Here is a 13079-nt window from a genome sequence, read left to right as displayed (position 1 = left end):
ATCACTCCCCCCTAGAGGAGAATGATATTACTGCAACGACCAGGACCATGGGGCGATGCACATGTAAATCTAGTATTTTAGCCTACTGGAAGTGGTCCTCAAGAATACACTGAAGAGTTAATAAACACACCCACTTGTCTAAAAAGAATCGATTTTTGTAACCAGAAGAGGAGACCATGTTTCATCGTTGCAAAGGAGCCTGAACAAAAAATGAAAACACTGGAGAGCCTGGAAAAAAAAAATCTACATACATAGCTCCCAACCGTCCCAGATTCAGCGGGACTGGACAGATTTGAGGGGTCATTCCTGCCACATTAGGGTTTATCCCGGCTTCTATTACTCAACTCTCTTCTCTCCGACGTCTTCATCGTACCTCCTCCTCCACAGGGGGCAAGGCCGTATCTCTGCTCCTACATAAGTTAAGCTGTTCCCCTTCTTCTCAGGTCTCCTTGAGACTCAAACTCACCACTCCAGCTTTAGCCTACGAGCAGAGACAGACTGCTATATTTCTTGTGCGAGAATCGCATCATAACCTCGTACTGGCTGTTGGCTCTCCTGACCTGTGCTTGACAGCTGCATAGAAATACATCATACTGTCTTGCTCAGGTCAGGAGAGGTGCCGGGCCAGTCCATGCAATGCGATGCGATTCTCACACGAGATATACGGCAGTCTGGCTCTACCCTACCTAAAATGATACAGATAGGATAATTTGGTAATCTTGAGCCGTATTGCAGGAAATGAACCCAGAAGCAGCTTATACAGGTACATACAGATACATTGTACATAACAGTGTATTTCTATGTCCTTTGTATACTAGAGGAGAAGAATAAGTCACATTCTTTTGTTCCTATAAGACTACTAAAATTATAAAAAACAATTACAAAAATGTCAATTTCTCTTTATTTGAGTCTCCCCAGATCTTGAACCCACAACTTATGTAATTGTAGGCAGGCGCTAAAGCTACTGAGCCACAGACTCCAGTAATTCCTCGTCATTCCTGCTCCCCCGTGCCGTGATTATGCTACTATCACCGTAAGTGTCTTTAATAAAGGATTTGGACACGCTACCTTCGGTGAGTGCTGCCGCATTTTCTTCTGTGTACCATTTAGGAGTTAGCGCTTGTGTGTTTTTCCTATGAACGTAAAAAACTGCAGCTGCTTTATTAAGTGCAGAATTAAAACTTTTCTGTACTTTAAAACCACATTCAAAAACGCTGCTTCACATCTGCACCAAAAATGCATCAAAGAAGAGAGAAAATGAATTAAAAATTGCAGCAAAGATGCAATAATTAGAGAAGATTGTTATTGTGTAGTTTGGTGCGAATCTTGCAGAAAACAAAAAACACCGTATTTCTGCTAGGTGTGAACATGGCCTTACAGACACAAAATAGCCGGATATCGTATAGTGACGCTACATAAAAATGAGAACAAAAACTAAATCAAGAGGTCCCAACCAGAGATGAGCAGGATGCACAGATGATGTCGCTACGGCCCTGGGTGATCAAAAGCCGCGGCGGGGATGCCGGAACGTTGGAGATCCGCGGCCTTCCGTCCAGCCGCTAGGTATCACTAACCTGCACTGGACTCCCGTGAATTGATCCATTCATCTCTAGTTCCAACTGTCCCGAATACAGCGGACAGTCCCAGATTTGGGTGTACGCCCTGCAGTCTTGGGCATCTGCTGAATGTCCCTTTCTGCTACCGCCCCTCTGACATCTCCTCCTGCCGGGGGAGAAAGAAATGGTAAATGGGCGAGGATTAGGATGTGGCCAAAATTTGTTCCTCTTTCTGTTTTTCAAAAGGTGGGAGGTCTGTAATTGCGGCAAGGGACAGGTCCTTTATCAAACACCATTTCAGTGGTAAAGATTGAGCAGTTTGTATTTGTATTTGTGGCAAATGTGACACACTCTCTATCGTTATCTAAATGGACATTTCTTCGTAATCCGCCTCATCATCAGTATTTTGTTTTCTATTTCTTTAATCCAGCATTACGTAGAACTAGAAGTTGACCTGCAATGCCCTCACCTACATTACTACCAAATAAAGATGTCTTCTCAAAGCGGCAACATGAGTCAGACTAATTAAAACTTCCTGTTGTCAAAGATCCTCCAAGCACAAGAGGTGTTTCAGGATGTGCCGTATCACTCCGGAGGGCAATCTTCTGTATTGTTCTGTAAGGTTATAACAGCCGCAAAGTGCAATGTCTATTTACATCTCCATGGCCTCTTCCTCTCAGGATGATCATTCCAATGTCCAGCCAAGATCCTTCAACCAAAAGTGGCAGTACTGTCCAAGGGTGGAAATACTGATAATATTTTACACTGCGTTACTCCTCTACTTCTGCCCTAAATACCTATGCTTAGGATGCAAGGACACAAGTTGGCCAATTTATCTGCCACAACAATGGGCACACCATGGTAGATGGGACCAATCTTACCTCTTCTGGACCAAAGCCTACATATTTAAAGGGCAGGTAGGATCCAACACTAATTAAAAACAGCCTTGGTTGCATTTACACATCAGTTTTTTTTCCATAAGAGAAAAAAACAGACCAAGTTTCATCCGTGATTTTCATCAGCGTTTGGTCCAATTTTCAACATTTTTTGAATGTATGTGAAAAAACTGTCACCACCTTCTAGCAGTCTGTGAAATCGGACAGCACAGAGATGTCAACAGAGTGCTGTCTGACTTTTTTACATGGACCTATAGACTTGCTTTATAGGGGTACGAATGCAGTTCATGAAAAACAAAGATAGCACTCATACACAGAAAAGTGATGGGTAAATGAGGCCTAGGAGCGCAGTCAGATGGCTGATGGTGAATTATGAGCTGTATCACTGCTATATAGACACGATTTGCTGTTGTACTTCATCTTTGGTATATAATTGCAGTCACAGCAGCTCGCACCTGTTCACATTTGACTAATTTTGCCAGTAAGTACAGAGTCAGTTTTTTTTTTTTTTGTAAGATAAAATTTTTTCCTTTTGCTAAAACTTTTTAAATGGTAAGGCAGGACTTCAGCAATTTATAGAAAAGTAAAAAACAGCTACTTCCTCCCACAACAGCACCACACTTGTCTGTAGGTCATGTGTGGTATTACAGCTCAGTCCTATTCCGTTCAATAGCCCTGAGTTGCAATATTAGGCAAAAACCTGTAGATGAGTTTCTGTTTCCTGGAAGACATGTTTTTCTAATCCCGTTAAACCCTTTGAAAGGGTCTTGTAAATCCCCTTTCGGCTGCCCACAAACATTATATTATTTTTAGGCAGATCAAATAATAAAGTAAAACTTTACAATCAATAAAAACTAAGAAAAATGTTAAAGCTTGAATGATGAATGCTATGGGTATTGATACAAATCCTAAACAATTACTCAGGCCACTAACGTCAATTTTTAGAGCCATGGTCATTTCTAAAGGGACAAGTTAACGAGAATGCAAGCTCCATACAGCGGCATAAATCTGAGGTTCCTTTATTGTTTAGGGTGGAAATACAAATTTGCTGCCTGTTACACTTTTTCTTGAAGACAAAGCTGAATTTCACATCGCAAAACTTTAACAATCCCATCTGATAATGATGAAATCCATCAAAGCAATTTCATGCCGTTGGTTGATAACAGACCGTGCCGCTATGTACAATATGCAGCTGCTGGAAATCATTTCCAGACTTTATTTGGGTCTAATCCTGGTTAGTAATGCTCCGCAATCATAAAGTACAAATCCTGCTGTCATTATCAAAATTTCATAATCTACTATATAATTGTATAAGGGTCACTTCCGTCTGTCTGTCTTTTCTGTCTGTCACCGATATGGATTGGTCGCGGCCTCTGTCTGTCATGGAAATCCAAGTCGCTGATTGGTCGTGGCAAAACGCCCACGACCATTGCCACGACCAATCAGTGACGGCCACAGTCCGGCGGCAATATGGCCGCTCTTTCCTCCCCGCAGTCAGTGCCCGATCCGTACTCCCCTCCAGTCATCCAGTCAGCCCTCACACAGGGATAATGCTAGCGTTACCGGAGCTCCGGTTACGCAGCTATTAACTTTGTGTGACCAACGTTTTACTATTGATGCTGCGTATGCAGCATCAATAGTAAAACGATCTAATGTTAAAAATAATAAAAAGAATAAAAAATCATTATATACTCACCTTCCGCTGCCTTTCCCGCTCCTCGCGACGCTCTGGTGACTGCTCCATGCAAGCGGCAGGTTCCGGTGGCAAGGATGGTATGCGAGAAGGACCTGCCATGACGTCACGGTCATGTGACCGCGACGTCATCACAGGTCCTGCGAGAAGGATCTTCCGTGACGTCACGGTCATGTGACTGCGACGTCATCACAGGTCCTGCCCTCATACCAATCCTGGGACCGGAATCTGCCGCGTGCACTGCAGACAGGCGTCAGGACTACAAGGGACCCTCAGGACTACAAGGGGCCCTCGGAAGGTGAGTATATGTTTCTTTTTTATTGTTTAACATGTTACATATGTGGCTGGGCAATATACTACATAGCTGGGCAATATACTACGTGACTGGGCAATATACTACGTGTCTGTGCTGTATACTACATGGCTCTGTGCTGTATACTACGTGGCTCTGTGCTGTATACTACATCGCTGTGCAATATACTACATGACTGGGCAATATACTACGTGGCTGGGCAATATACTACATGGCTGGGCAATATACTATGTGGGCTGTGCAATATACTATGTGGACATACATATTCTAGAATATCCGATGCATTAGAATCGGGCCACCATCTAGTAGAAATACAAACACTTAAAGTGGATCTGTCACCAAATCTGACAATACAAACTACAATGTATATATAGTACAGTACTTGAATAAATAGATCTGGTCAATGTATTTACTTGGAAAATCCACATCAGTATGGCCTCCTTGTCCTGATATTAAGATGAGCATTTTACGAGTCTCTTTAAAGAGTGATCTAATGAGTACAAGTGAATTATTCGCTACACACCTATTGTGCTAACAGCAGCAGACTGTACTGAGCAGTGTGAGATCTCAGCAGCAAGAGGGAAGAGGGACACTGAGAAATGGCCAGTCAGGCTGGGTGAGCAGGGATTTAGCCAGAGGCGTATCTAAGGGGGTTAGGTGGAGTATATGCCCTGGTTTCAGCCGGCAGGGGGGGGCACCATGTTGCCCCAGTGGCTGCACTTTTCCACCCCCATAGTGAGAGTTGGCCACTCTCTCAGAGTGCAGCACAGCAGTTCCCAGTGATCAATTGTACTCGCGTCTGAGCTGTGGCTGTGAAAAGTCATCATGGAGTCTGTACAAGATGAAGAAGAAAAAAAAAGACAACAACTCCAATTAGAGACAACCTTGGTGTAAATATTTTTGTGATACTCACTGATTTTCATATTTTTATTGGTTAGCGGCATTAAATGGGTGGTCCAAATTTGTAATGAGTCTGCAGTCATGTGACTGCAGACTTCTGAATTCTCTCAGTGCGTACTGCTTGATGTCAGGATTCTCTGGTGATGGCGATTTGCATACATGTGGTCACGTGCCGACTAGACATGCGCTGCCTCACTCAATGAAAATGAATTGAGTAAAGCCAGACACGTCTAGTCGGAATGTGGTCAGAGGTATACAAATCTCATACTTGTGCTGACATGACCATCCACTTTTGCCACTGGCAAGGGGGAATCCTAAAAGTGTGCAGTACATGTGCTGTGAGAATTCAGAAGCCTGCAGTCACATACAGTGACTGCAAACTTTCATCTCAAACCTAGACGAGCCCTTTAATTATAAAATGAAGCCCTGTAGCAATCCAATCCTAACAATGTGTAATATGCTCACTGACAGGATTCAGCTCAGCTTGCAGGTTTCAGCAGTCATCGCATGGCTGATTTTAACACTTAAGGTCACTGCTTCTCTCAGTTTTTCACTAAAAACTCAGGCTCAGTGAGATTGATCAGTAATATGAAGTAGCTAGCAATTGAGTTGCAATTACAATTTTTTTTCTTTATTTTTAATGCACTAGAAAGTAGCTCCAAGACAGTACAATATTTTTTGAAAAAAAAAATTAAATCAATGGCAGTTAGAGATGTGTATTTGCTAGTCACAAGCAAATGTACTGCATTTTTCTTGTACAATTTTATTCTATGAAGGGAAAAATAATTGATTTTTAACCACAGGGTGGCGCTCATAGCAATCTGGCATCAACAACTATAGAGGTCTTCAGGAGACCTCTGGTTGTAATGCTGATGCACCGATGACCCCCAATCCCGTGATGGGGGTCAGCAGTGCGTGTATTTCCGGCCTGATGGTCGGAGGCGCTTGTTAAATGCCGCTATCAGACATACCTGTCTGTCCCTAGTTGTTATTGTCTGTTCTCCAAGTACCCTCACTTGTCTTCCCTTCGTTTGAGGTCCATGCTGTCAGACTCTACATCCCCTTCTCCATGAGAGTGGCGGTGGTGTATCGTCCTCCCGGCCCCTCTCATCAGTTCCTGGATCACTTTGCCACCTGGATTCCACACTTTCTCTCTTGTGACACCCCCACCCTCATCATGGGTGATTTCAATATCCCCATTGCTTCTCCCCTCTCCCCATCTGCTTCTCACCTTTTATCTCTAACCACCTCTTTCGGCCTCTCGCAGCATACTAACTCTCCAACACATGAGGATAGAAACTCCCTTGACTTGGTATTCTCCCGGCTTTGCTCACTTGACAATTTCACAAACTCCCCTCTCCCGATCTCTGACCACAACCTTCTTTCATTCTCTATCAAGAACTGCCATCCCGCTCAGGTCACCCCTACTTTCCACACTTATAGAAACATTCAGGCCATTAACACCCAGAAACTTATGAAGACCTTGCAATCCTCATTGGCCCCAATCTCCTCCATCTCATGTCCTGATTCAGCTCTGAAGCATTACAATGAAACCCTGCAAAGTGCCCTGGATGAAGCTGCACCTCCTATACATAGAACAACTCAGCACAGATGGCGACAACCATGGCACATGCTGCAAACACGTTTCCTGCAGCGGTGCTCCAGGTGCGCAGAAAGTCTGTGGAGAAAATCTAATCTGCCCGAAGATTTAATTCATTATAAGTTCACGCTAAAAACATACAATTCTGCCCTTCACCTCTCCAAACAAACCTATTTCAATACCCTCATCACCTCCCTGTCCAATAACCCTAAACGTCTCTTTGACACGTTCCAGTCCCTACTCAACCCAAGAGTGCAGGCCCCAAACACGGATCTCCGCGCTGACGATCTGGCCAATTACTTCAAAGAAAAAATTGACCACATTCGACAGGAAATAATCTCCCAATCTCTTCATACCATGCACTGTCCTCCCTCCCCCACTGCATCTAGTTCACTCTCTGATTTTGAACCAGTTATAGAAGAAGAAGTAATCAGGCTCCTTGCATCTTCTCGCCCAACCACTTGCACCAGTGACCCCATTCCATCACATCTCCTCCAGTCCCTTTCCCCGGCTGTCACCTCTCACCTAACAAAAATATTCAACCTTTCTCTCACTTACGGTATTTTTCCTTCCTCATTTAAGCATGCCATCATACATCCATTACTTAAAAAAACAACTGTGCCGCTAATTATAGACATGTCTCTAATCTTCCCTTCATCTCCAAACTCCTCAAACGCCTGGTCCACTCCCGTCTTACCCGCTCTCTCTCAAATAACTCTCTTCTCGACCCTCTTCAATCTGGTTTCTGCTCTTTACACTCTACTGAAACTGCCCTCACTAAAGTCTCCAATGACCTACTAACAGCTAAATCTAATGGTCACTACTCCATGCTAATTCTCTTGGATCTCTCCGCAGCATTCGACACTGTGGATCATCAGATCCTCCTCAATATGCTCCGCTCCATTGGCCTCAAGGACACCGTTCTCTCCTGGTTCTCCTCCTATCTCTCTGACCGATCCTTCACTGTATGTTTTGCTGGTTCCTCCTCCTCTCACCTTCCCCTTACTGTTGGGGTTCCTCAAGGATCAGTCCTAGGCCCCCTCCTCTTCTCTTTGTATACTGCCCCTATTGGACAAACAATCAGTAGATTTGGGTTCCATTACCATCTCTATGCTGACGACACCCAATTATACACCTCTTCTCCTGTTATCACGCCAACCTTTTTAGAAAACACCAGTGATTGTCTTACCGCTGTCTCTAACATCATGTCCTCCCTCTATTTGAAACTTAACCTGTCAAAAACTGAACTCCTCGTGTTCTCTCCCTCTACTAACCTACCTTTGCCTGACATTGCCATCTCCGTGTGCGGTTCCACCATTACTCCAAAGCAACATGCCTGCTGCCTTGGGGTCATACTTGATTCCAAGCTCCAAAGCAACATGCCTGCTGCCTTGGGGTCATACTTGATTCCAAACTTTCATTCACCCCCCACATCCGATCACTGGCTCGCTCTTCTTATCTGCATCTCAAAAACATTTCTAGAATTCGCCCTTTTCTTACTTTCGACTCTGCAAAAACTCTTACGGTTTCACTTATTCATTCTCGTCTGGACTATTGTAACTCTCTACTAATTGGCCTCCTTCTCACCAAACTCTCCCCGCTCCAATCTGTCCTGAATGCTGCTGCCAGGATCATATTCCTCACCAACCGTTACACCGATGCCTCTACCTTGTGCCAGTCATTACACTGGCTACCCATCCACTACAGAATCCAGTACAACACTATTACCCTCATCCACAAAGCACTCCATGGCTCAGCACCACCCTACATCTCCTCTCTGGTCTCAGCCTACCACCCTACCCGTGCCCTCCGCTCCGCTAATGACCTCAGGTTAGCATCCTCAATAATCAGAACCTCCCACTCCCGTCTCCAAGATTTTACACGTGCTGCGCTGACTCTTTGGAATGCACTACCCAGGTTAATACGATTAATCCCCAATCCCCACAGTTTTAAGCGTGCCCTAAAAACTCATTTGCTCAGTTTGGCCTACCGCCTCAATGCTTTAACCTAACTATCCCTGTGTGGCCCATTCAAAACAAACAAAAAAAAAAAACATAATCAGGTTCCTTAGATCATGTTCTCATACACTTCATGCAGTTAATAGCTCTCTGTGTCTGTACTGCTACATACTTAGGCCGTTAACTGGTTCATGCAGCTTTACATGAACACCTGAGCCTTACACTATGGCTGGTCCGACTAACTAAAGCAATTTTTCCCATCCACCTCTCGTGTCTCCCCTTTTCCTCATAGTTTGTAAGCTTGCGAGCAGGGCCCTCATTCCTCTTGGTATCCATTTTGAACTGTGATTTCTGTTATGCTGTAATGTCTATTGTCTGTAAAAATCCCCTCTATAATGTAAAGTGCTGCGGAATATGTTGGCGCTATATAAATAAAATTATTATTATTATTATTATTCTTCTCTGGTGCTCCCTGTCATCTCACCATCCGACCCTTTGTCTATTCAGTCGACCCACCCCCTCGTATCGGCTGTCGTGGTATTTAACCCTCTTGGGCCTGCGCCTAAGACTCCCTGTATAGGGAGTGGTTTCACTAGGTCTGCTCATTCAGGGGTGGTCTGGTATCACGACCCAGAGGGTCCACTCAAGGAAGCGTTACACTAGAGGCAGCTACCTGTTGGAACAAACAAGGGTTAGGGTCCCCATTGCATCTGCATAAGCTATCTCTGTAGTACTCTTATTTATTATTGATTTGCATAGATCAAAAGATTAGGCAACATAAATACATAAATGCATTTTTTAAACCTTCAGATTAATAAATATAAAATTATTATTTTTCATTTTTTTTTACCACATTGAAAAATGGATCGAGGAACGTGCATATCTGCACCGTTTTCACTGTGAGAAAAAAAATGTTTTACCGCTCCGTGTTGACTTTGATATAAGACTCTATTGAGGCACAGATGATAAAACTTGTAAACGTGAGTCAGTAAATTATAATCACCGTCCACATGAGCTTTTACAAGATACGATGCAGAATCATTGTTCTGGAAATTTATGGAGGCCTCTGGAGAAGAACGCGTTTGGTTCCTACACAAAATGATCATTGTACTGAATCATAAATTAGAATTTGTAGAGAATTTTGGGAAATAAGGAAATTGCTAGGATGATATAATAATCAAATCCCATTGAAATCTAAGTTGCAAACAGACTAGGCGAGTACAGATTGAATAGTATTAGCCTTATAGTATTTGTTAGCGTTGGTGCTAATTGATTTGTATGACCCGTTCCATCAGCCATGACAGTTGACTGTAACTGCTGTGCGGGAGTTGTGACAACTGCCTGTCACCTGACAGCATCCGGGGATTTTCTTTTGATTAGTCGGCCTGGAGTGACATCACAAGTGAATGATGCTGTAACGATAATGTCATGCCAGGCCGGCTGATGAAAAGAAGAGCGCAGATGCTGTCAGATAACAGACAGTTCTCACGCCTACCATCCAGTGATCACAGATTATTGATGCGGTCAATGACCATGCCCTGCAAAGTGATTTGCACCAACTCTAGTATTTTTGTCTTCTTTGTCTTTGGACAGCAGAGGGCGGTGGCCACAGAGGAAGGTGGTGACATCCTGCTGAATGAAGGCAGATGCATAACAATGTTGAACTTATTCACACCTTTTATTCTGGTTGGTTATCTAAAACTTATGTCCGTGATTGTAGTATTGTCTAAGAACAGTGTGACATCAAGGATCAAGGCTGAGGTTCACATCAGGGGGCATGGCTGAGCTTCACACCAGGGTACATGGCTGAGCTTCACTTCAGGGTACATGGCTGAGGTTCACATCAGGGGGCAAGGCAGAGGTTCACATCAGGGGGCAAGGCTGAGGTTCACATCAGGGGGCAAGGCTGAGGTTCACATTAGGGGGCATGGCTGAGCTTCACATCAGGGGGCATGGCTGAGGTTCACATCAGGGTGCATGGCTGAGCTTCACATCAGGGGGCATGGCTGAGGTTCACATCAGGGTGCATGGCTGAGCTTCACATCAGGGGGCATGGCTGAGGTTCACATCAAGGTACATGGCTGAGCTTCACATCAGGGGGCATGGCTGAGGTTCACATCAGGGTACATGGCTGAGGTTCACATTAGGGTGCATGGCTGAGCTTCACATCAGGGTACATGGCAGAGGTTCACATCAGGGGGCATGGCTGAGGTTCACATTAGGGTGCATGGCTGAGCTTCACATCAGGGTACATGGCTGAGGTTCACATCAGGGGGCATGGCTGAGGTTCACATCAGGGGGCATGGGTGAGGTTCACATCAGGGTGCATGACTGAAGTTCACATCAGGGGGCATGGCTGAGGTTCACATCAGGGGCCATGGCTGAGGTTCACATCAGGGGGCATGGCTGAGGTTCACATCAAGGGGCATGGCTGAGGTTCACATCAGGGGGCATGGCTGAGGCTCACATCAGGGTACATGGCTGAGGTTCACATCAGGGGGCATGGCTGAGGTTCACATCAGGGGGCATGGCTGAGGTTCACATCAGGGTACATGGCTGAGGTTCACATCAGGGGGCATGGGTGAGGTTCACATCAGGGGGCATGGGTGAGGTTCACATCAGGGGGCATGGCTGAGCTTCACATCAGGGTACATGGCTGAGCTTCACTTCAGGGTACATGGCTGAGGTTCACATCAGGGGGCAAGGCTGAGGTTCACATTAGGGGGCATGGCTGAGCTTCACATCAGGGGGCATGGCTGAGCTTCACATCAGGGTGCATGGCTGAGCTTCACATCAGGGGGCATGGCTGAGGTTCACATCAGGTTACAGGGCTGAGGTTCACATCAGAGGGCATGGCTGAGGTTCACATCAGGGTACATGGCTGAGGTTCACATCAGGATACATGGCTGAAGTTCACATCAGGGGGCATGGCTGAGGTTCACATCAGGGGGCATGGCTGAGGTTCACATCAGGGTACATGGCTGAGGTTCACATCAGGGTACATGGCTGAAGTTCACGTCAGGGGGAATGGCTGAGGTTCACATCAGGGGCCATGGCTGAGGTTCACATCAAGGGGCATGGCTGAGGTTCACATCAGGGTGCATGGCTGAGGCTCACATCAGGGTACATGGCTGAGGTTCACATCAGGGGGCATGGCTGAGGTTCACATCAGGGTACATGGCTGAGGTTCACATCAGGGGGCATGGGTGAGGTTCACATCAGGGGGCATGGCTGAGGTTCACATCAGGGTAGATGACTAAGGTTCACATCAGGGGGCATGGCTGAGGTTCACATCAGGAGGCATGGCTGAGGTTCACATCAGGGGGCATGGCTGAGCTTCACATCAGGGTACATGGCTGAGGTTCACATCAGGGGTCATGGCTGAGTTTCACATCAGGGGGCATGGCTGAGGTTCACATCAGGGTAGATGACTAAAGTTCACATCAGGGGGCATGGCTGAGGTTCACATCAGGAGGCATGGCTAAGGTTCACATCAGGGGGCATGGCTGAGCTTCACATCAGTGTACATGGCTGAGGTTCACATCAGGGGGCAAGGCTGAGGTTCACATCAAGGGGCATGGCTGAGGTTCACATCAGGGAGCATGGCTGAGGTTCACATCAGGGTACATGGCTGAGGTTCACATCAGGGGGCATGGCTGAGGTTCACATCAGGGGGCATGGCTAAGGTTCACATCAGGGGGCATGGCTGAGCTTCACATCAGTGTACATGGCTGAGGTTCACATCAGGGGGCATGGCTGAGGTTCACATCAAGGGGCATGGCTGAGGTTCACATCAGGGAGCATTGCTGAGGTTCACATCAGGGTACATGGCTGAGGTTCACATCAGGGGGCATGGCTGAGGTTCACATCAGGGTACATGGCTGAGGTTCACATCAGGGGGCATGGGTGAGGTTCACATCAGGGGGCATGGCTGAGGTTCACATCAGGGGGCATGGCTGAGGTTCACATCAGGGTAGATGACTAAGGTTCACATCAGGGGGCATGGCTGAGCTTCACATCAGGGTACATGGCTGAGGTTCACATCAGGGGGCATGGCTGAGGTTCACATCAGGGTAGATGACTAAGGTTCACATCAGGGGGCATGGCTGAGGTTCACATCAGGAGGCAGGGCTGATGTTCACATCAGGGGGCATGGCTGAGGT

Source organism: Ranitomeya imitator, chromosome 4 (assembly GCF_032444005.1).
Source record: "Ranitomeya imitator isolate aRanImi1 chromosome 4, aRanImi1.pri, whole genome shotgun sequence".
NCBI classification, from domain to species: domain Eukaryota; kingdom Metazoa; phylum Chordata; class Amphibia; order Anura; family Dendrobatidae; genus Ranitomeya; species Ranitomeya imitator.
This window is presented reverse-complemented; position numbering follows the sequence as displayed.